The following is a 24,448-nucleotide window of genomic DNA, read 5'->3' on the forward strand; positions in this document are numbered from 1 at the left end:
AAACTCTGTGATCTTCCAGCTAATATCGGAGGATGCCTGATCGTCCGAAAATCTGGAGCTGAACTAAATTGGTAGTTTGGATCTTTAAACCATGCGCACCACTACCACATGAGCTTATGGCCGTTTAGGAACGTGCATGTGTAATGGATAGGATCACAGAGATACATTCTGAGTCCAAATAATGGAACCAACTCAGGAAGATGGCAAAGGACTGTTGTATTAACAATGATCTAAAACAGGAGTTACAACTAACATCAACAGAGATAAGGTCAATTTCTCTCCGCGATCTTAACACAAATCAAAGGTTTTATATAACAAAATACATCAGCGCTGATGTCATACTATGTGTGAATAATGAAAAACGGACTAAGGGTCGGGATTGGCTTAATGGGAACATCTGATTATACCTTCTGTGGGAACTAGGATTGTGATTGGCTACCCACTATCAGGTGGACAACATATGCTTACCTCGAGAACAAACACGGCTAAATGACCTGTTTTTTGGGAAGGTACCCACTCGAGAGTCCGCAGCCACACTTTAGCTCACTGTACGTTTCACAGATGTGAAATAACCATTTGCATATCAGTCTTTTGGCAGTCATTTGCATATAAGTCTTTTGGGCAGTCCAGCACCGAAATGCTATGGCAATTCCCTTCTGAACAAGATTACCAACATCAACCCCATACAAGTGTTTCAGCCTTGTTGGGCCTCATCAGTGAGGTGGAGCTGTGCCTCTCTAAGCACAGTGAGCAAGGGGTCCATGTCTGGATGGCCCTAGGAAACTTAGGGTGACTAAACCTACGTCCCATAAACAATCAAAAAATAAATGTTTTAAACAAATTAAACTTGGCACTCTTGGTGTACTTTCTGTGCACCTTAACAAGGGATCATTCATCCTTCAAACCTTAGCTAATTTCCAGAATAGATAGCTGAGCTTGGCTACTTCAGTCTTTACTCCAGGCCAGACAGCCTCATCTTGCAGCTCCACTTATACCTATTCTTGCTGCAACACAGCTTTCCCTTCCCGCTTCATTGGTCCTGGCTAATTAAATTCATGATACCAATGTCCAGCTTCTATTCAATGGTGATTTTGCCTATGTTCTATTCACTACGTATAGCCAGCGTCTATGCTGACTTGGTCTACCTTGTGTTTCAGCATCTGTACATTTATTGAACGGTTGATTTTCTACAGCACTCAATGCAAGTGCAATCCTCTTCCTTTATAATTCAGAGTTCACTTGATTCTTTACTTTGTCATTAGTTTTTTTAGGATCCATACTCATCAGCCAGTATCCTGAGACGTCGTACATTCTTTTTTTTTACATCACTGGCTTCTTTTCTCTGCTCCTTCTCATATTCCTTCAGGGAGTTCCTTCCTCAAGTTGTCATCCTTTTGGGGATACATTCGGTAGGGTTGTCTCAAAGGGTACCTTCTATCGAACACACGCTGCAGTATTGGCACAACTGCTGGTGTCAAACACGGCACAATCTCAGGTCTCCAACTTATGGGAGAAAGGGAGGCAGGGTTTCTTGCAGAGGCATGCAGCTGCTCCACTACAGCCTCATAATACCTTAATGGCATTTTGAGCTATAAATAATAACTTATAAACGTTTCCACTTCCAAATGCTCACCAACAACTCATCTGCATGAGAGTATCATAATTCAAACAATACACCCATTCCAAACTATATCATATATGCAGCTCAAGACTGACAAATTGCCTCCATCAGAATTACACAAAGGCCTACGTGGCAAGGTAGTATACTTACTATTAGACTTTAATGAATGTGTGGACTACCTAGGAATCAAATGACCAGTACAGCAATCTTTGATTTCACTACAAAAGATAAAAGCATTTGTCAACAGCTACTTAAAGTTAAAGAAGCCCTAGTGTATCATAACAAAACAATGAATACTACAAAGATCGGGGGCTGGACGCATTGAGGGCAACGGTGCGTGATCTAGTTATGAGACGCTTGAGAAATCGACATTTTGTCATTTTCGATGTGGCCTTGCGCATTCTGACTCACACCAGTACTGAGGGCTAGTTTGTTGGAAGTGTCAGACGTTAACACTGAGATACGCTTTCAAGACAGACTGAAGTGTGACGATCGTCTATTGACAAGATGCTCCCCCGTTACCAGGTTCAAGACTAATTTAATATTATTGGGACTTATGGTTGGCAGTTTGAATTTGGAATCAACTCCTGACTGGCAACACACCTACATGTGTACGACGATAGAACACCATTGTAGTTAAATATATGTGGACAGGGCACTAACGGTCCCCTGATGAAGTTCATGATATTAGTGTTATGAGATTTATGAACGAAACATGTTGGGTATAGCGAGGTACCAGAAATAATATTGGTACCTGATAATAACATATTCAGTTGATGTGTTCACCCAGGTAGCTGGAATTAGGGTAGAGATTACTCAGATTGAATTACTAATGAGAATCTGGGACCCATTCCTGAAATGAGGATTCCCAGGTGCTACAAACCATTGCGTTGCTTTGCACATTGTTTTTGACTTGTCTGTTAAACATTTGACTTATAGATTTGTATAGGCAGGGTATTTTTTAGGGTAGTTTAGGGTACATCTTTGGAGTTATTGTTTTAACATTTTTTGTACTGTTGGTTTTAGAAATGTGCACTAGGTTGTACACGTTTTTACTCTGATGTATGTTTTTGATATATATGAAATGACTGTGCTTATATTATTGTGATGTGTTAATAAATGGGTTAATATTATGCATAAACCCTGACTCGGTACCTATTTGGTCCACGGACCGAGTTATTTAGTAAGTAGGCAGAAGTTGTAGGAGAGTGACGGTTGGATTCCTTTGTTTTGTATTGTCTATGATGCATTGGTTGGAGTAGAATCCAGTTGTCGGTAAACCACTCCATTAGTGTCTTGTTGTATGGTATTTACTAGAAAGATATAACCATAGAAGAAAATATAAAGAAACAACAAAATATATGAAGATCCATCACAAACTGGTCAATTTGAACATGTTGATCCTTTCACTATGGACAACCTTCTTGAGTAGTACACCAGTGACCAGTACAAAATTCATCCACTCTGGATCATTAGAATCTTTCAAAAGGGTCAAGTCAAAGGCTCTCAAATGAGTGAATGGGAAAAAAGGTTAGAAGCATGTTGTTTTCCACTACTCTTCCCAAAAGGAAAGGCAGGAAGACACGATGAAAGTCCCTTAAACGTAAGTTTACCAGAATGTGGTTCTCTACATATCTATTCTGAAAATCCAAGATACCGGCAAAATGTTGAATACATTTTCCATTTCTTGTTTGAAATTGAACGAGACGCACACAAACTAAAAAGAGGCACCCACTTTCTTAGCATGTCAGCTACTGAACTCCTTCAAAGATAAAAGACAAAGATGAAGTGTGTCAAATATTATTAATCACTTGGCAAATATGTGTGGTTTGAAAGAATACTGATTCTGATGTCAATCTGATCTATGGTGCATGTTAAGAAAGGTAGCCCCCCACATTGTTTGTTACTCTGAGTTGTGCAACATATGCATGCAATGAATTATATGACTTACTATGCACTGCAAACCCAAATAAACATAAAAAAGGCAAGAGAACTCTGTTCTCTCCATCCTCTAAATGTCTGAACATGCGTTCACCATCGTTTCATTGCCATGTCACCCCTCATCTGTAATAAAAAGTATCAGTCCTGAGGAGCATCACACATCCACATGTTTTTGTGAATTAAAAATGCTGCTAAATTTGGCCACAACAGTGATGACACTATTAATTACCTGTGACATCCCTTCAGAAGACATAGAGAATGACCTACAGACCCAAATCTTATGTTTCCAATGACATACATGTGCAAATACTATCGATATTGATGCAAAAACAAAGGGAAATATTTTACAAAATGTCATTTTGGAATCCGTAGACCTGTTTGTAATCAGGATCAAGAAAATAGTTTCATGTCTTCTGTTCAAACCTCCCAAAAACACATACAGCATTTTAAGAGATGAAGCATCAAAGTTCATACATTATTGCAATTCTATCATTGCACACTTGTGGAATGCTAACATTACATTCAGTACATTGCAGTTTCAAGATATCTCACCAAAGCTGAGACAAATGAGATGAAAGACCTCTGGGATTACATATCATCTGACAAATCTCTTTCACAAGAATTGTAAAGGTTTGGTATCAAAATACTGTCACAGAGAGTGGGTCACAGAAAGCTGCTGATCATTTAACAGGTACAGCCTTGTATGGGAAATCTGAAAACATTCTGCTGCTCAACATTGGTCCAGCTTCATCGCAAAAAAAGAGTGCTAAAATCCTACCAAGAAATCGAATCTATAGCTACAGAAAATCCCAACCATCAAGACATCTTAAAGAGTGATCTGTTTGACTCGTAGTATCCAAACAAAAGCACTGCCTTTGAAAACAAAAGTGTGTATAGCCTAAAACTATACATACAAAAATAATGTTATGCCAAATGAGACAACTTCAAACACGCAGTATTAAAATGTGAAAGAAGTCAAGTAAGACTCATGAAACCAGTCTAATTAACCATGTAAGATGATAATTGTACACTGCAGAGCATACGTAACTGTATTACATGTCCCTACTACACCTAATCAAACCTTGGAGAAAAGAGGAAGAATGCTATGTGACCATGACACATTTGAACCTGCATTCAAGGCAAATGAAAGCAGTATAACAAATGTTAAATGCTACAAAGAAATGTTCGACAATGAATGCCAACAAGAAGAAGAAATAGAAAGACAATGGAGTCGACCATCTCTTATAGTAGGCCAAGAACCACTTGCTGAAACATTCATTTAAAATGAAGCAGAAATAGCGATGAATGAATTAGAGAACACCATATATCAATCCAAACAATCTAAAGAAGATTTGTCAGTGAAGAACAACTCTCCAATTACGTAAAATCCACTGAAGTTGAACATGGATTAAAACATGAAAATAATACATGCAGTTGTAAAAATTACATATCCCTGCTATTGTATGTAAGTGCTCAAGCTGGTTTGTTTCACAACCGTCTTAATTAAAACAATCAAGACCTTTTTACAAGACAACACTATTTCAGCTGCTGTAATAACCCCCACAGACATTTATAATGTACCTTTATAAAAGTGTTTCTAGGTGCGACAGTACAATGAAAGGAAAGACAAAGGGGAGCAAAACCACCAATCTTACTAGGCCTTGTGTCATTCAGATTGTGCAAGTGCAAGGGGAAGGGAGAGGCGACCATCCAGGGGCAATGTTACATCGACTACTTCTCCAAAACAAAGTAGAATATTACAAATTGTCAGTGAAGTACTCAAAACTATATGACAAATGAAAATAGATGAAGCTGTAGAGGAGCAGCCAACTGCTTATGCAGGAAGTCCTGTATGTTGGAGGTATGAGATTGTTTGATACTTGACACCAGTAGTTATGACCAATCCGCAGCAAATCTTTGAGAAAAGGTATCCACTAAGACAACCCTATCAGATCTACTCTCAAAGAAATGGCGATCTCATGTATGAAATCCCTGAAGGAATATGAAATAGAACAATAAAGAGGAGTTGGTGACGCCACAAGAAGTGAGTGTAATGCGCCAAAAAGATTGGCTGAAGAAGATGCATGACCCATATAGAAATTGATGATGAAGTAAAGAATCAAGTACACTTTCCTATGCTAACAAAATAGTGCACGTGTGTAAAGCACTGCAGAAAATGCAAGCAGTTCAATAATTGTACAGATGCAGTAATGCAAGTAGATTAAGTAATCTTAGAAGCTGGCTTTACATAGTGAATACACTGCAGGTGGAGCCGCTATTGTATAGAAGCTGGACATCAATGTCCTGAGTTAGTAAGCCCAGACCCACAGAGAAAGAAGGATTGAGAGCTGTGTTGCAGCAAAGAATTAGCTGTGATGGAAGACCTGAATAGTGAAGCTGTGTGGCTTGGTATCAAAGTTGAAGCAAGCTAAAGTTGGTTATCTATTCTTGAAGGCAGCAAATGTGAGAAGCTGAATCATTCCTTGTTAAGGTGCAAAGAGAGAACACCAAACATTATAAGTTTTATTTAGTTAAGACATTTAATTACTACAAAATGGTCCAAATCGTTGTCTCCTGTCATGTACGCCAAGGATGAAAATAGAGTAGGGCACAGAGTTCCAGAACAATGATAGCACATGCTCACACTCCCTTATATTCCCAGAGATGATAATACACTGCAAGGCCAAGTTCGAAGACAATCTTCTTGGCGGGGGGCATGGGTGATGAGAGACGTTGGTCTGATTGGGTGGGGAGGTAAAGTCAAGTCCACCTCCTAGCACCTGGGTATGAGCTTACGTGCTGCTAAATGAACCGAATTTTCCAGACTGGCATGAGCGTGCCAACCAATTGTAGAGGGACATATAATGAAGGGCCTAATAGTTTGAGAGCCATTGATATACCATGTACTTAATAATGATGAAAATGACTTTCACTACAGGTGGGCATACGTTGTCCACCTGATAGCAGATATTCAATCACAACCCAACCCCTTATAGAAAGTATACTTAGATGTTCCTCTTGAATGTATCACAATCCGTCTTAGGTTTTTTGTATTTGCCACGTAGTATGACATCACATATTATAAGTTTTTACTATATAACTTTGATTTTTTATGAAATGTACGAGAACGCTTGTGCAACGTCCATTGATGTCCATTGTAACTCCCTGTTTTAGACAATTGATATTAAAAGAGAAATACTTTGCCATCTTCCTGAGTTGGTTCGATTATTTGCTGTCTGAGTTATTCTGCATCCTATCCTCTGCATGTGTGTTGCCGAAAGGGGTTCAAAGCACACATGGTAGCACTGCGGATGGTTAAAAAAGATCCAAACCTCTAGCTGGAAGATCTCCTGTGGAGAGCAGCCAAATAGAAATCTTGCAAGTAGAACCGAGACAGTGTGAAGGTCCCCCTTTGACGAAATCCCTGCCTGGATTCCACGGGGGCTCTGCAGATGGAAGGTAAAGTGGTCGGTTGGAGGAGGAGACAATACCAAAGGCCTTGAGTCAATTAACAAATGAATGGTGAGTAGATTAAGGGTAATGGCATATTAAGGGGATGGGATTGGGATAATTTTTGAGTAACTGGAAATATTATGCGAAGAAAGAATAGTGCCTAGAAGAGTCCTTGCTCAATGGAGCTTCAGAGGTGACATTTCAAACTCCAACAGGAGTAGAGCAGAAATATATAAGCTGCAAACAGGTTTGCATAAGATGATGTCTCAAATCCTACACAGGGCATTTAAATAGAGGTGAGGGAGACAAAAGGGTGACCACATTGTTTTATTTAAATGTGTAAGTCGACTATTCTGTCTGTTTGTTTGATGAGTAGAAATATTGAAGAAGGGGTAGAAGTTGTGAAGTTATTGAAAAATAATGGAGACCCTATAGTAAATACCCTAGTGAAGAGGTAGAGATAGCTGATTAAAAAACTAGAGGCTTGAGCGGTGATTGATGGTGCTCGCTCGTATGTTTGTTATTTTTAAGTGTTGAAAAGAAGGTGATTTAAAGGTGTTTTAACAAATCTGGTAAGTATTGACATTCAAATGAGACTTGTCACAATGGGAGATTCTCTTCGTATGCACTTATGTAAGCCACTGCCAAAGCACATGCCCGAGCTCAAACAGTATAGTGCAGACTGGGTGAAAGGCATGACAGATAAAATGTTCATGCTGTGGCCACAAGGGGGATCACTGTCAAAAGCAGTATTGCAACACATGACCACATACTTGCCTGTTGTGTACACAGGGAAGAAATTAGAGAAGAGGTTAGCTATTTTGGAGCTGTGGAAAATGTACCAGGAAGTGAGAGAGGATCACCACTGCAGGAGTGGATGATTAGTCAGCGCAAGGAGGAAGGAGTTGACCTTTCAGCTCCCCTTAACTCACCTGATGAGAAAGGCACTAATGCAAAAGAAATATGAAACGCCTGCTTGTAGCAGTGATGATTGACCAGAGGAGAATAAGAGGAAAGAGGAGATATTTAAGATCCTGCAAGACAAAGAAGAGAAGAATGAGCGGTTGAATGTGTCAACAGAAATAGAAAGCAAGATCAAGAGATGGAAAGGAGAGAAGTATAAAGCTGATGAGGTAAAGCTTGTGCAGAAATAATGGATGGGAGGACAGATATTACTTAAATTAAATGGGAAAAGTATCAAGGAAGTTGGGCAAAGGGAATATGAGGATGAACACGCTAAAAGGGATAAACAGCAGGAGAAGAGATTGAAAGAAGATGAGCATTAAAGAAAGAGGAAGGATTGACGGGAGCAGATGTATCAAGAGGATCAAGAGAAAAAGGAAGAAAATGCAGAAGATCAAAGAAAGAATTACAATAAACAGAGAGTGATAGAAGACAGGGATAGAAGAGAAAAGAAAAGAGAGGAGGAGGGAGCACAGAAATTAAGGGACAAAAGAATACAGTGGCAAAGAGAGGAAGTAGAAAGGAGGGCACAAATAAGAGAAGAAGAACATTGGCAGGAGGAAGATAGAATTAGAAGGGAGGTTAGAAAACAAAGGGAATTAGATGAAGAGCTAGAACAAAGGAGGAGACAGCAGGATCTTGATATTAGCCTTATTCGAAAGGAGCCAATACGGCCAAGCCCAGCAATATGATGGGATAGAACGGAATACTTATGATAATGGAAACAACCTCCGGGGCATCCAGAATAACATTGGAAGAAGAACATTTTGATATAGAAGCATCGGAGAAAGGATCGATAAACACACATCTCCAGCTTCAGACAAGATGCTTACTGGCTCACTGTACGAGATAGAATCACCCTTAGATCACTCATCATCGTCCACAAATGCCTCTCTAATGACGCACCCAAATACCTAGCTGACAAGTTCAACAAACGCATCTCAACCAGACCAACTACAACGTTATAATCTCATTGCCTATCCATCCCCAAATTCTCCCTAAAAAGAAGCAGGTGACTCCAGCTTCCCGGTCCTAGCTGCCAAACAATGGAATGCCATACCTATGAACCTTAGAGCAGAATCATCCTTTTGGGCCTTCAGAGCAACAACTTAGTCCTGGCTCGCCAACAAGATCTCTTCCATTGCCTGACACACTAACCATTGGCTCACCAATGTATTTGTATGCATATTTCTTTCCTGCGTCTGCCCCTCGACCACCATGTAACCTGGTAATTTGCACTTACTGTTATCATTTTATATGTCTATAATCTGTTGTAACCTGTACTAAGTCTCTGGCGACCAGTTACCTCATGGTTTGGGGTGCGGTATAAATAAAGAAACTAAACTAAACTAAACTAAACTAAAGCCTATCAAAGAATTAAAGGAAGGTAGCAAATATGGAAGTCGAGGGAAGGGGGATCAATCCCAAGCATTTCAATTACGTATTGAAGTAGAAAATCCATTCCCTCTCGAGAATAGAACATTGTCCTTAAGTGGACTGAACCTATACAATGGTGAAAGGGAGGATAGCCATACTTCTTGGGGACAAGAAATGTCAGATGAGGAGAGAGAGTCCATCCTTGAGGCAGGGGGATGGAAAGCATGCACCCCCAAAGAAAGCCAGCAGTTAGTCAAAGAAGTGAGATGTCGGATTTGTAACAACCTAAGGATAGGATGCCAGATCCTATAGCATATCCAGAGTGTCGCCGAGGACAATCGTATAGTGAGAAGGGAAAATCGCTGCCAGATGTGAGTAGATTAATATTGCTACCATCAAGGAGACGGTCAGGGACTATCGTCCCTGCCATGGATAGGCTGACGATGGAAGCCAACTGCAGGTTGGGGTTTACTCAGTTTTTCCCGTATTAGAAAAAGGGGGGGACCATAGTATATTCCATGGCTGGAGATGGACAAGGATAATTTAAGGTGCAAGCTCCTGAGTTTGACTTTGGGCACTGGGAAATGGATATACGAGTTAGAAAAAATGACATGAGGAAACACACTGACCATAGGGACATTAAAGATCTCTTGGCAGCTATTCTTGGGGGGAGAGAGCTGATGCCATATGAAGAAGAGCTGGGTATTCTAGTGTAACAACACAAAACCCAGTGCATGATGGAGTGCCATTCAATAATTGCAGAGCAGAAGTTTGAAGGGTTCTCAGGATACAATACCCTGATACATCGGATATGGGTGCAATTATGACATGTAAGATGAAGGAAGACGAAGACCCTATTGCTTATATTCAGGATATTAACGAGCAATGGCAACTTGAAAAACGGGAGCCGTGGTAAAAAGCAGTGGCATTATTTTTCCACATTTTATGTCAGGGGTTGCCTGAGCCAGTACAGAGACAGATAAAGAAAAAAGTGAGAATGGAAGCAAACCCACAGCCTGAGATACAGTTGACAATAGTGCATCACTGTCGGTTGTTGCAAGAAAAAAATAAGAAGAAAGATGAGGCTAGGAAAATCAATGAAGCCAAGTTAGTCCATAAGAAATTGTCAAAGTATGCCATAGAAGCAGTGATTGACGAGTGGAGAAGGAATGGGAATGCAGCAAGCAGTAGGTGCATCACAGGCGAGTAATCAGCACGCAATGTACCAAGGTGGATATGGGTGCGTGCCAAGGGGCAGTGGTATGAGCTATAGAGGAGGATGAGGTGGATTCCAAAATAATCAAGGTGGGTTTCAGAATGCAGACAATGTGAATCAGAATATGCAGGGAGGATTTAACCAAGGAGGAATTGTTAGACAAGCACCTCCAGTATGCTGGACTTGCGGGATGACAGGGCACATTGCACTTGTATGCGGGAGTAAAGGGAATGTACAGAATGGTCAATTTTCAAGAGCGGGACAGCTTATCCTCCACAATATAGTGCACAGACTGACGAAGGGTTCACCCAAGATCAGACATTGTATCAGACACAAGTGACGAGAGTGCAGCAGGTACAACAACCATAGCGAGTGCAAATGAATCCACCACAGGGGCAGTCACAACAAGCCCCCATGCAGACACAGCAATATTCAAACACAAGACAGATACTGACACCCAGAATAGGAGGTGCCACTGTGGTAGGAGGAAGCCTTTCACAGGAACAGGAATATGCCTATACCCACAGTAGGATAGCTCACAGGGTGACCTGATGTGTTCACTACTATCTGTGACACCAGACCCCCAAGAGGAACCAATTGTTGATATGACCGTAGAAGGCAAATCCTTTTCTTTTCTAGTAGACACTGGGGCTACTCGTTCATGTATACAAGTGGGAAAATATCCAATGTCAAGAATTGCCACAAATGCTCAAGGGTTTTCCGGAGCTATTTGTCGAGTTCCTTTTACTGATGAATTACCAGCCTCTACAGGAGAGTGTGACATGTCTGTTCCTTTGTTATATTCACGACAAACACCAGTTAACATTTTGGGAAGAGAATTGATGAGAAAACTTAACATGATGATTTAATTCACTAACCAAGGGATAGTGGGACTCATTCCGAGGTTGGAGGTAGCCATGGTGCTATTAGCACCATGGCTATCCCCTTACTGCATACCGGGTCTGGGTTCCCTGAATGGGGAATTACCGGAATATTCCAACCTTGAAGGGCCTGGTAATTCCTCATTCAAGGAACCCAGACCCGGTACTTCCCCATTCCCATCTGAGCCCCCATAGGGCTCAATGGGAATGGGGACCATGCTAATAACGGGCCCGTTATTAACGGGCCCGTTATTAGCATGCTGGTCCTTTAGTGGCTCCCACTAAGGGCGCCTGGAAAAACCAGCTGCCCTTAGTGGGACCCGCTGAAGGACCTCATAATGCGGTGGTACCTCGCCAACCTCGGAATGAGTCCCAGTGTGTTCCACTCCAGGAATACACTACTTAAATGTGGGTGAATTTATACTGGCATTCATAGGGCAAGTGGCTCTGCAAGGCAGTCCAGTAGAGCCAGATGTTTTCTTGTATGGGGTGAGCATTCTACTGTCATGGCTACCTGGTTTAGTGGGCAAAACTGTGAGAATACCTGATGAGTTTTTGTTTAGACCGCAGATACGTGTGGATGAAGAGGGGAGACAAACTATCCTTATTTAATTAGAAACAGCCATAGTACGAAGGGAAATGGCAATGCTCGAAGGAATAGATGATGGAGAACAGTAATAGTTCTCGAAGGAGGGTACAGATTGACTGACATCACTGATGACAACATGTTTTGGGAAGACTAGATGATGAAGTAGTGTTCTTTGTGAGCATCACCTACTGGATAAGAATAGAGAACAGGTAAATCCCACCGTGAAGTGCAATAATTTGGCAGCACCGGCATATTTTCAGGAAGACTTGGAAAAGGTGCCAGGTGTCCTTTGGATCACAGGCCCTTATGATGTGGGTCTATTGCATGGAATAGGAGCAGACAAAATAAAACTGAAGCTAGGGGCAATTTTACCTCGAGCACTACAGTACCCCATGTTTCGTGAGGCTGATGTGGGCATATTTCAGACTCAGCACTGATGAAACAAGATATGCTGGTGCCATCAGAATCGTTGTGTAAATATACTGTGGTGAATCGATCAAAAAATTGAAAGGAGGATCATGGAGATTTATACAAGATATGAGACCGATTAACCCAATTGTAGAAGCAGAGTTTAATTTAGTTCCCAACCCGGTGATTATACTATGCAGTATTCCAGTGGAAGCTCGATTTTTAATGGTGATCAATTTGAAAAATATGTTTTTCTCGATCGCGCTGCAAAAAGACTCAAAAGACTTGACCTCCTTTATGTTTTGCCAAACTCGACTGAAACATATTCATTTGCCCCAGGAGTACTGTGAGTCCCCATCGATTTTTAACAGAGTCCTGCAGATGGATTTAGGGAATATTGACTTTAAGAGTGCAGCGATACAGTACATAGATGACATTTTAATACAGTGAACAAATGCAACAGTTTCTGGGATTATGCAACTATGTTAGAGCATGGGTATTTGATTACAGTTCATACACAAGACCTCTTCTGCAAGCCTTAAAGAAAGCACAAGTGGATACATTGAAAATAGAATGGACTGAAGAAATGGAGGAGGGATTTCAGGAGTTGAAAAAAGCAATTTGTATGGCCCCTGTTTTAGGAATTCCCAATTATGGTGAGGAATTATATTTATTTTCACATACAAATGGGACAGTCATGACCAATGTTCCCTCTAAGCTGTGTGCATGTGCGCTTGGCCAGCTTTCTTCTGGGTGCCGCTCAGAGGACTTTTAGCTGCGCACGGAGGCAATTCTCACGATCTCAAGATTTAATAAGGCACATCCACAGCAATTACCTGATATTTGCTTCCTCTTAACATAACTAACTAGTCATGATATTCTAGTTCATTCGCATTACACTATTATGCAAGCCTGACCTTAAAAACCTAAACCCCCTAAAAAAAGAATACAACCACAAGAGGTAAAATCTAATACGAAAAAGTGGCTCCATGAACAGAAAAAGTTAAGATATGTCTGCACACATTAACCAAATGCTGTTCCCTCCCCACCCATGGCTCCTATGCCTCACCCTACCATGTGTTACTCTAACCTCTGCCCCAGAACATATTTTGATATTACCAGACAACCGTCAGTCTTCCTCTCTTGTCTCTTTGAAAGGTTAACCGACTTGTACCTACATCCACTTGTTTTATGTTTGTTGTAATTTGAATAACCTTCAAGCATCATACCTTCTGTTACTCATGGTTCCTTATCAAAAGTGCCCTTTTGGAATGCCTTCCAGCAACTACCCTGGCACACCTGAGATTTGTCCTGCATACTGCAGCACAACTCATCAAAGGACTCTGGAAATTCGACCACATCACCCCAACTGTCCTCTGACTGCACTGGCTCTTGCTGCAAGCCCATTTCATCTTCAAATCCTGTTGTATCATCAACAAGGCTGTCACCCTGAAGTCCCCACATTACTTGCCTGAGAAACTCAGCATCTCCGGAGGACCGCGGTCCAACAGCATTCTCTGTTTATGCTCCAAAGACTCTGGAACTTCCTCCTGTCAACATCAGACTCATCCCATCGTGGCTACAGTTCAGGAAAGAGCTCAAGAACATACTTTTCAAGTAATAGCTACTCTGTAAAACATAGGTCCACATAGCCTCCACTCCCAACTTACCTGAGAGTCTGTGATCTGCTCCCCACTGTCTCCTCCCCTAGTTGCTTGTGGATCCCTTGCTGCAAATTTCCCATCCGTGCCCTCTCCTACTAGCTCCCACTCACATGTTCTCTGCTTCCCTCACTGTGTTGTTCACCCTATGATTGTAAAGTGCTTCGTTGCTCCCAAAGCTAGGTCCATGCTCAATAAATACCCTAATAATAATAATAGTAATAATAATAAAACCATCACCACCATTATTTAACCAAACAATAATCTCACATATCTGATACTGACGGTAAGTAAGCAGGCTACTTGAATGTGTAACCTCATTCCATGCTTCCTATTCTTCCAATTCTTAGTATATATGGCACACAAGCGCTTTGAAGCAGTCCCCTTGCAAGTTAATGCATTATGCAACTCAAATATGAATTTTCTCTCTAAGGATTTTGAGTAGACACGTGTCATGCTCAGCATCTGCTTCTTTAGCATTGCTAACATTACCCTATAGGTGGAGAGGAACATTGCAATAACTTTTACCTGGCATGCAAGGATAATGGGTATGGACTATGGCTGGTATTCTAGTCTACAATATTAGGGCAACAGATATTCAGACAATATACTGCTTTTCACACAATCTGCATTATTTCCAATTGTTCAGAGTTGCATTGGGCATAGGCCTTATCAAATTATTCTGTAACCTGCTGCTATACAAAACTGTTTCAATTATCAGTTGTATAATCCTACCTAATGATATAAGGGTGGGGTAAATTGCAGACATTCTTGTATGCACTGCAAAATAATTGTACACATGCAGATTCATTATATTTTCTCAAAACATAATATCATGGTGATACACTACATTTATTTTGCTTGCAAAGTATCATGGGGGTGCAAATATCCCATTGAGTCTATTGCTGCGGCTATCTCTCACTTGTTACAGTGTCTTGTCAACTAGTATTGGAGGCTAGCACAGTAGGCAGGGGGGTCGGGCGGCAGGGGGTAAGGGGGTAAGGGTCGAAGGTCATACCTTGTGGGTAATAAACAAATTAGTAACTTTCAAAAACCAAGTGAGTTGTTTTAACAGTACATTACAGGCAAGGAAATGTGTTGTTTGTTTCCAAATGGATAGGAAACTCTAGTAGCAGTCTAGAGAACTGTACCTTCTATTTCTCTCTATGCTCAGCTGCTGAGAGCGTTTCAATATAAACATGTGTTCTTCATTTATTGACTCTAGCATCACCCTCTATCTTGTTTAACTGATAACAATGAATTACAGAGGGATCCCTAGTTACAGAAGAATGCACTGAAGATGTTGTACCTCTAAGCATTGATGCTATTAACCTACCTCAGCATGTCTTCTACCAGGCTCCATAACAAACCTCAGTAAGGCTCTTGTTGAATTTTGTCTAGGTTGTGGTTAGGAAGGGTGGGTAAAAGTGGAGGCTGTATTATGGCTCAGTCATTTTACTTCCTATGTCACAAGCAAGGCTCTGATAAGAATTTACTTCCTACTTGGAGTGAAATGATTTTTCAGGGAGTACAACAATAATTAGCTTTGTCAACAGGGATACTTTATGCTTATTAAAATATGTTATTTCTCCTTAAGATTCATCTTGAGATTTGGCCGAAATATTATTAGATTTTCTTCCTATATCGCTGATGTGTTGGGCACTGATTCGAAAAAATATCAGTGGAGCTTTGTTGATAGAAGCCAGGGGTTGGCTCATATGTGTTCATTGTTTCCTGTTTTTGATGGGCTCATTTTTAGGGATATTTCTCTAAGCTGTAAGGCTGGGTTTGAATAAGTGCTGTCACAACTCACAGGACAATGTAATGTGTTTAGTAAGCAGAATCAAGGGGATTTGTATTATCATATTCTGTGGTGCAGTTACTTGGATGCAATTATCATCCATACAAAAATTATGAGAGTCGTTTTCTCCTGGCCCCTAAATTACTTAAAATGACACATGAATTCCTATTAGCATGTTTTCTGACACATTCCTTTTAGTTGTCATTATTCCATCTGAAAATATTGTATCCTATCTGATTTCTTGACAGCGAATTCAGTTATGAAAAGTGATAATTGTTTATTGTTATACACACAAGTGTTTTTCTAGTGGTATAAAGCACACATTTTTCTCTGAACAGGTGTACTTTTGCTAGCTACTGTGGCAGATCGTGAGATCTTGAACTGGTTGAGTTCTCTTTATAATCACATATATTTGTTTTTGTTAGCCTATGTATTTCGAAGAATTGTTGTACAATGCATCTTTTACACAGATTTGTAAAGAATTGCAGTGGTTGGAAAGGGGAAATTCCTTTCCAAACTCGCTTCGGAGAAGGGAGCTCACTAACTTTGCATGCTCACAAAGTGGCTTACCTCGTTAGTCCGGTGCGCACGTGGAAAATAAAGTGTGCACGAAAGGCAACCAGTTCCGCACTAAAAGAAAAATAATTAGAGGGAACCTTGGTCATGACAGCAGTACTCACACAGAGAACCACATTGGGGTACAAGGTTCTAGTGTATTACAGGTTCATAGACCCAGTTATGAGAGAACACTTTCCATGCAGTCATTGGCAGCCACCACATTTGCAATTGAGAAGTCTACAAGTATTGTGATGGGCTGCTCTATGACTCTCTTCATGGAGCATGCTCTGTTTTATATTTTACAGAACCCCAAAGGTACATTGACATCCAAAGAGCATCAGCCTATGAGGTAATGATTTAGCACCCAGCAATTACAATTTTAAGTTGCCAAATAGTGAATACTGCACATTTGTAGTTGAGCCAATAGGTGATGGTGATCATGTGCATGACTGAGCTAAATATGTTGGGTTTTATGATGATATATCCTGTGTAAAAGAAAATGCTTTAGCAGGTGGGGAAATTCTCTGTATTTATGGTTCTGGAAAAATTGATCAGACTAGTGGGAAAGGCATTCTGGTGCAGTGGTAGTAAGGCACAATTTAAATGGGGAATTTGAAGTTGTAGCAAGTGCAAAACTATTATCTCACTTTTTAGCACAAGCAGCAGAATTGGTAGCACTCATTGTGGCACTCAAGAAACACGCAGGGCATGAAATGACGGTGTACAGTGACTCCGCAAACGTGATGTCAACTGTACACGCAGGGCTAGCTCATTGGAAAAGGAGGAACTACCTCTGAGATGATGGTACTCTACTCCAGTGCAGCAGGCATCCTTATTGGACAGGCTTATTAAGGCACTCCAACTCCCAGTGGCCATAGCAGTCGTTAAGTGTGCATTTCACACTAAGCAAACTGATTTTCTCTCTTGTTGAAACAAAGATGCAAATGTAGAAGCCAAAAGGGTTGCATATTCTCCAAATATTTCAATTTTTTTGATGCTCCGAATGTTAAAGAAAAGGTAGTCATGAGCATGATAGTGCAAGAAGGGTTTAATAAATTGCCAATGACTCAATAATGGAGATTCAAGGAAGCTCAGGGCAGGAAGAGCAGGAATTATGGAAGCAAAGCGGTGTTCCGTATTCCCCACTGAAGCATTATCATGACAAGATAGCACTGGAAAGCCGGTGATGCCAGTAGCGTCATTAAAGGTCGCATTTGAACAGCTGTATTATCCCACACATGTAAATAGGGAGAGCTTTGCTGCAACAATTGCAGAAGACTGTTTTATCCCGAACCTATTAGAGCACATTGCATTCTTCAGAGTGAATTGCATTGTGTCTCAAATGTTTACTGCTGGGCATCCACTGAGAATGATTAGAAGTGTAATACCTTGACCAAATGTTCTGTTTCAGCATTTACATATTGATTATGTTGATATGCTGCAAGTATGTAATGGATACAGTTATCTGATAGTGGTGGTGTGTCCCTTTTCTAGGTGGATCAATCCAGATCCGTCTACACACCCTGATGCCACTTACTTGTGCAGCAAAGTTTTTAGTGCATGAAGTCTTTCCATGATGGGGTGTGTGTGAAGTGCTGAGAACCGACAATGAACCACATTTTGTGAATGAGATGTTTGAACAGATACAGCTCTTATTAAATGTTAAACACAAGTTTTCTTCTGCTTATCACCCGCAAGCAAACAGGCTGTATGAGAGTCTCAAAGGCCTCCTGAAAGAAACAATTGCCAAGATTAAATTAACATTGAAAAAGGATTTATATTTTGCCTACCCTTAGCTTTATATGCCCTACGGAATCAGCCTGATTCAGACCCTCACCCCACCCCCCACGAACTAGTGACAGGGCTGCAAACAAGAATGCTTTTTACACCTCCATCTAGGAGTAGAAGTGCTGCCCAGAGTACAGCTAAAATGTTAGGTGAGACATTAAATAACTATTTGACATGTATGACCTATAGAATCTCTCTCATTTCATATCAAGTCAAGCGTCAGGGGTATCGGTCTCAGAACACAGATGAAGACAATTCAGCAACCAGGATCATCTGAACTTTTATCAGCACCCAAGTTATTTGTTGGCCATTCAGTCCTCATAAGGAACTTTATCAGAAAGTGGCATGAGCCACGCTGTCATGGCCTTTTCTGCATTGAAAATATAACACCTAAGCTGTCAAAATCCAAGGAAGGTGAGCTTGGCTGCACTTAAGTAATATGAAAGTATATAAAGGCCAGACCATCCCTGACACCGCTGCTGATCCAGAAGCAAGGCAATAAGAAGAATTTCAGCATGTGCAGACTTGATCGATGACAAAGAAGAAGGATGATAAGGCGACTGGCTGATGATGCAAATTTTGCATTTAGACTGACATACTAACAGACTCTCCTTATAGATATTATAGCTAAGAATCTCAGGAATCTTTTGAAAAATGAACTTTAGAAACCTGTTCACGTATCACCATTATGCCTAAACGTCATTTCTTGATCAGGAATTGCATGCAAGCTCAGAATCCAGATTCATTTCATGATGCGCGTTTGTTCTAAATAGTAAAACTCTGTGGTTCTCACTGATAGTGATGTTCACACTTTTTTACAGGATCCTAAAAATGGCGCTGTGATTAGAAGAGTGCTAATTGCAATCATTGAATAGAAACTGCAACTGAAGGTGTCAAATAATTTGGTATAGTGTATTAAAATGAGAAATTTAAAAGCTGGCACGGTTCTAGAGAAAGAACAACAAGTATCAGGATGTCACAAAACATGGACATCAATGTTTTGGTGCATGATATGTGCCTGCACAATTATACTCTTTATCTTTCTATCTCTTTTCGATCACAGTCTCGATCATACTACTCACATTGATGTAGAGGCCACTATGGCTCCCCCTATTACTGGAACCGCTTTGATTTCTTTACTTCAACTGAGGTAGAGGCTCCAATGGTTCTCCCCATTAAGAGAACTCTTCTTGATTTGCTTTATGAGTACTATGCAAGCTCTGACTTTGTGGTGTGACATAAGAGAAATGCAGAGGAAGATAATGAGGGGATAAATACCTATTTAGACAACACAGCACATCTGTGTCATAGCAAATGTTATCAGCACATGAAAAGTGTGAGAGAGAGAACATCTAAGGAGAGTTGCTATGTCTGCGCTCTCATACCTTATGCTGTGAATACAGTGCAAACATGTATTTCAGGAGAAGTCCCAGAACACGATGCCAGATGCCTTGTTCATCTTGCAACACTTTCCCAGGGAAGTTGGGCCACTCTACGGTGGGGATGAAAATGGTTGTTTCCATTCCAGGATGATTATATCAAGACTACACAGATGAAAAAGGAACCTGCATGGAAGAGCAAAATGCTAACATATCCTGCGACAGGACAGGAAGAGGTAGTTGTTGCAGAGATGAAAAAACTGAACTGCCCTGATAAAACAGAAGTAGCGGATGGCCTGAATGTTGGGAAAAAACTCAAGTCTTAGTTTATGGGCGAGTGAAATCCAAGAAGGAATGGGAAGAGGGATTGATGTCCTGCACAGTTCACTTACTAAAGGCAAAATATGTGCAAGCGGTGCAGAGAGTGAACGATGGATGTTTAATGTCATGGGCTAAGCATGCAAAACTTCTGACATGGGTAGAAGATGAATCAGGTCCTATGGTTGTGATCCCATTGGCGAATGCGACACTGTGCTTCCAGTGACAGGAAAAGAATCATGTAGGAGATAACAAAGGCTGCTAAACTACAGTTTGGGAGCAGGGACAGCTGTCCTGTGGATCGATATTGGGCTTGTGGGCCTAAAGAGTAGATGAAGCTGCCCAAGGATTGGGGAGGAACATGTTCCTTGGTGCTTGTCCATGTTCCAGCATTAGCGATTCCTCAGAGTGACTTCAACATTGAGAATTTCCAAAAGTGGATGTCCATTTGAGTAGGAAAAGATTTCTTGAATTCCTAAATCGAAACTAGATGGAAGAACTACTTCTCACCCAAATCGATAAACGTAGGTGAGGCCATTCCATATCAGCATAGGTTGTTCAGCAAGATTGCTTCAATCTTCAATACTATCTTCATGTCTGGGATCCAGACGATTGCCAATGCTAAATAGTTGCAGATTACCGGATAGGTGCTCTTGCAGACGACCAGCACCACCATAAAGGGATTCAATGCTATCATAGAAGAGCTGAGGGTCATATGACTGGTGACCCTACAGAACAGATATGTCCTTGATATGATCACTGGAATGGAAGGAGGAGTTTGTGCCAAAATCAGGCCATTATGTGGCACGTTCATATCTTCTCACGATGACGGGAATGTAACCTTGACAGAGGCCTACTGTTAACGAGCCTGGAAGATGAGACAGAGAACATTGCAGATGACAGTTAGATTGCATCCATGTTCTCATGAATTCCGCAGAGGACGGCGAACATCTTCAAGTTTCTTGGAGCAGTGTTAATGATGGTGATGTTTGGATTTTGTGTGATCAGGATAATAATTACAAGGTGTAAGAAGACAGCAAAGAAGGCAGCAGAAATGAAGATCATGATCGATGTCGAATCAGGGTTTGGTCCCAAGGAATTGACAGACAAAGATTTCAGAAAATACATAGAGGCCAGCATCATAGCACCTGAGGGAACAAAGTTCATGTATCCGAAGAACCATAAGATGTATGTATGGCAAAGGGTCTATTGTAATCCGAATGGACAGTGCAGCTGCATGACCTGCAGTATGGAGGAACATGTCAAATCAGCTGGGTCCCTGAAGTGAATGATGAAGATCTGGACTCCGAAGAAGCACGTCTTCAAGAGAAGGTATCAGGATGTGTAGACCAGTGATGGTGTGGTTGATGGCTCGACCAGAGGGGTGAGTGTAGAGGAGAAGCTGAATGCCTCTGCAGGAAGTCCTGCCCCCCTCCCACCTGCATGTGGGAGGCCTGAGATTGTGCCATGCTTGAAATCAGCCGTTGTGACCATTCTGCAGAGTATCTTTGAGAAAGGATATCCACTAAGAAAACCCTAACACTGCACACTGTAACAATTGATCTCATGGAGGAAATCCCCAAAAGAATATGAAAAATAAAAGGAAAGAGGAGTTGGTGACATCACAAGAAGCAAGTGTGACGCACTGAGAAGATTGGCTGAAGAAGATGCATGACCCATATAAAAACTCATGACGAAGTAATGAATCAAGTACATTTTCATATGCAAAGAAAATAGTGCACATGTGAAAAGCACTGCAGAAAATGCAAGCTCTTTCAATAATTGCACAGATGCAGCAATGCGAGTAGATTAAGTGACCCTAGAAGACGGCTATACGTAGAGAATAGACTGCAGGCGGAGCCGCCATTGTATAGAAGCTGGACATCGTTGTCTTGAATTAGTAAGCTCAAACCCAAGGAGAAAGAAGGAGAAATAAGGATTGAGAGCTGTGTTGCAGCACAGAATTAGCTGAGATTGTGGACTTGAATTGTGAAGCTGTCGGGCCTGGTAGCAAAGTTGAAGCAAGCCAAGGTTGGGTATCTATTCTTAAAGGCAGCAAATGTGAGCAACTGAATCATTCCTTGTTAAGGTGCAAAGAAATAACAGCAAGCATGTTAGGTTTTATTCAGTTAAGACATTCAATTACTACAAAATGGTTTGAATCGTGGTCTCCTGTCACATGAGCCAAGTATGAAAATAGAGTTGGGCACGTAGTTCCAGAACTATGATAGTGCATGCTCACACTCCCTTATATTCCCAGATATGAGAATACAATGCAAGGCCAAGTTCAAAGACAATCTTCATGGCAGAAGGCATGGGTGCTGAGAGAAGTTGGGATAATTGGGTGGGGAGGTCAAATCAAGTCCACCTCCTAGCACCTGGGTATAAGCTTACGTGCTGTTAAATGAAACAAATGTTCCAGACTGGCATGAGTGTGCCAACTAATTGTAGAGGACATTAAACAAGGTGTCTTATAGTTTAAGAGAGCCAACGATATACTGTGTACTTAATAATGATGAAGATGACTTGCACTAGAGATGGGCATGCATTGTCCAGCTGATAATAGATATCCAATCACAACGCAAGCCCTTACAGAAAGTATACTTAGACGTTCCCCTTGAACGTATCACAATCCCTCTTAGGTTTTTCTTATTTGCCATGTAGTATGACATCACGTATACTGATTTTTACTATATAACTTAGATTTTTTATGAAATGTACCAGAGAGCTTTTGCGACATCCGTTGATGTGCATTGCAACTCCCTTTTTTAGACAATTGATATTAAAACAGAACTACTTTGCCACCTTCCTAAATTGGTTCGATTATGTGGCGTCAGAGTTATTCTGCATCCCATCCACTGCATATGTGTTACTCAAAGGCCTCTAAAGATCAAAGTATGCAGAGTTTCCAACCTATTGCTTTCTATAGTTCTAAGAATGCAGGAAGTCATACAAATTGGATACAAAGAACTGTTTGGAGTAAAACATCTAATTTTCTTTGGAGACCTTTTGCAGAACACCAGTGAAAGGGTAACCAATATTTAAAATATTCAGATACCAAGAATGATGTAATACACTCGGCAGCAAAGGCAATGTCAATCTGTGGCATCATTATGGCTACAGAGAACATGCACAAAAAATGCAACTGTCTGCAGGTCCAACATATGCTCACATTTTCAAAAGCATTAGAACTTTTGTGCTTACTGAGGATGCAAATATATGCTCTAAAAGTAGATAACTAAATGAGCTGTATGGACACAATGCATCTGCCCCTGATCTAATGAAACAATGGACACAACAAAATAAACAATTAATGTGTTTCATGCCAACCCTTGCAATCTGTGACTAATTCAATCAAACAATGATGAAAACAGAGATGCAATTCATAGTCCACATCTGCTGCACAGACAAAATAGAACTGCATAACATAACACCCCCTAAGTGTTAAGAAGCAACAACACAACCAAATAATGTTGAAAAATCTATCTCAAACAAAGCTGGATTGGAAAAACTATTAACTCTCTGAATATACTGCAGAGTGATACTAAAACACAAAACTTGTTAAGTCAAAGTTGGCTTTCAAATATATCCAAATATGTCCAGACCCTCAAGCAGGAGTTGGTTTTAGCCTCTTTGAACTTCTTTATGGTTATCCAATCACAGGCCCTTTGGCCCTGATCAAGGAAGGGTTGAAGAGTGCTCCTTCCCTACAGCCAGTGAGAGTCACTGACTATGTGCTAGGCCGCAGGCAGATGATGGCATTGCTGATGACAGAAACCTCTGAAAACCTGAAAGCTGGTCAGGCTCTGGGCAACCATTGGCATGATCAGAAGGCCAACATGGTAGAGTTTACTCTAGACCAGTTAGTATTGGTTATGCTGCCTACAAGGCAGAGGGCCTTATGTGAAAAGTGTACTGGACTCTTCAAGGTTGTAGGCAAGCTTGGAGAGGTCAACTATTTAGTGGACTTGGGCAACCCCAAGGAGGTGCCTATGGTCTATCACACTAACCATCTCAAGGCTTATGTTGGCAGACCAGATCTAGGAGCTTTGCTTTTAGTCTCTGATCAAGAGGAGGAGGAGTGTGAGCCTCTCCCTGATCTCATCAGGGGACAATTCTCAGATGAGACCATTGAAGGAGTGACACTCTCTTCAGATTTTACTCTGCAACAACAGGAGGAGTGCAAGGCTCTGTTGAATCAGTTTGCCTCCCTGTTTTCACTGACATCAGGCTTGATCCCCAGATGCCAGAATTATATTCTCACTGGTGACAGTCTCCCTGTCAAAAGCAGGGGTTACAGATTGTCAGATCATGTCAGATCTCATATAAAGGAAGAGGTCAATAAGATGCTTGACCTTGGGGTTATTTAGCCAGGTATACAGTCTTTTCACTGAAACATTTTTCATCAAAAGATGATTTACCGAAAAATGATAATTGAAAGATTTGTTTATAGAAAAAATATTTCACTGAATTGTTTTTTTGAAAATATATGTA

The sequence above is a fragment of the Ambystoma mexicanum genome, chromosome 7q (assembly GCF_040938575.1).
Source record: "Ambystoma mexicanum isolate Mex_15411 chromosome 7q, UKY_AmexF1_1, whole genome shotgun sequence".
NCBI classification, from domain to species: Eukaryota; Metazoa; Chordata; class Amphibia; order Caudata; family Ambystomatidae; genus Ambystoma; species Ambystoma mexicanum.